At 34.1% G+C, this 1792-nt stretch overlaps 1 pseudogene; it reads right to left on the bottom strand.

Moving 5' to 3' along the window:
* Positions 1–1536: 1536 nt before the first annotated feature.
* LOC145258480 (U2 spliceosomal RNA) lies at positions 1537–1675 on the bottom strand (annotated as a pseudogene).
* Between the last annotated feature and the right edge of the window lie 117 nt (positions 1676–1792).

A 1792-nucleotide genomic window follows, 5' to 3' on the forward strand; every position in this document is an offset into this window, starting at 1 on the left:
TGAAGATCATTCCTACCATCCTTGAATCGTCTGATCCAACGATAAACAACAGCTCTAGAAGGTGACGAGTCTCCATAAACATTTTGTAGAGCTTTAATGATTTCCGTCGGTTTCCATTCCAGTTGTGTTAGAAATTTAATGTTTGCACGAACTTCAAATTGGCTCATTTTGGACTGTCAAAAAGTGAATATTATAAAATATTATCTGAAAAAAAAAGAATAAAAGATTTAGAATGCTGTAACTTGTCAAATTTGTTGTTAAGTAATCAGTAGTGCAATTAAACCTTGTTTTGTTGCTCTATTTTCATTTAGATTGAATTTATATCACTTGTCTTAAAACTTTTTGATTTACCCTCGTATATTTGCACATCTCATTCAATCCCTGGACTGACTTCATGTTCGCCACCCCACTGTTGAAAATATACATTAAATAAAGTAATGTTTTAATCGTAAACTGTTTCAGCCATTTCCGGGACAGACTTTATATCCCCAACCCACTGTTAAAAATATACATGAAATAATGTAATGTCTAAATAGTAAACTGCTTCAGCCCTTTCCGGGACCGACTTTATATCCCAAACCCACTGCTAAAAATATACATGAAATAATGTAATGTCTAAATAGTAAACTGCTTCAGCCCTTTCCGGGACCGACTTTATATCCCAAACCCACTGCTAAAAATATACATGAAATAATGTAATGTCTAAATAGTAAACTGCTTCATCAATTTCCGGGACCGACTTTATATCCCCAACCAACTGCTAAAAATATACATGGAATAATGTAATGTCTAAATAGTAAACTGTTTCAGCCATTTCCGGGACCGACTTTATATCCCAAACCCACTGCTAAAAATATACATGAAATAATGTAATGTCTAAATAGTAAACTGTTTCAGCCATTTCCGGGACCGACTTTATATCCCAAGCCCACTGCTGAAAATATACATGAAATAAAATAATGTTTAAATCGTAAACGGTTTGAGTAATTTCCGGGACTGACTTCATATCCCGTAACCCACTGCTTGAAATATACTTGAAATAAAGTAATGTTTAAATCATAAAATGTTTCAGCAGCTTTTCGAAAGTAATACATAAAAACATTAACACGGTTAAGGATTGGGTAACCATTGTTTAAACATGAATGTCTGAGTGTACTATCAGGTTCAGCATTCCAGTGACTTGAATCTCCCCATTTTTTGGTCTTGGTTAATGGAGGAGAAATCCTTCATTACTGATACAATTCTTATTTTTGTTATTGACCAGAGAGCCCCTTTTGAGGAGCTGGTTTCCCCCTAAATTTTTAACCGACCTCATGTCTAATTCCCCCCTTGTGGGGAGGCAAGTAAACAAAAAAAAATAATCAGAACGGTCATTTTCCGGGGAATTTTATAATTAATCTGAAGTAACACTTCCAGGGCATTTTGTAATTAAATCAGAAATAACTTTTTCCAGTTACTTTTTCAATATTAAAACTTTGTTACTTTAAACATAGTACCTATTCACAATGCTTCCCCACGGGACAGATTTAGACACCAGGGTGGTTTTTTTAACGTGGAGAAAAAATTGTCTTAGTCGTAAATGATTTCTCTTCCACTGAGAGAGAATAAATTGAAATGTAGCACCTGAAAAACAGATACTACACTTTGATCTTAGCCAAAAGGCCAAGAAAGACAAATCATTTTTATTAGCTTTGCCTCAACAGCGACACCAATTTTTTTTTCCTTGAAAAGGTTTATTTGGAATATTCCACTTTTTGGAATATTTATTCACTTTCCTTTTTTGCACAGCATG

Source organism: Euprymna scolopes, chromosome 33 (genome assembly GCF_053919585.1).
Source record: "Euprymna scolopes isolate OS-2025 chromosome 33, ASM5391958v1, whole genome shotgun sequence".
NCBI classification, from domain to species: domain Eukaryota; kingdom Metazoa; phylum Mollusca; class Cephalopoda; order Sepiida; family Sepiolidae; genus Euprymna; species Euprymna scolopes.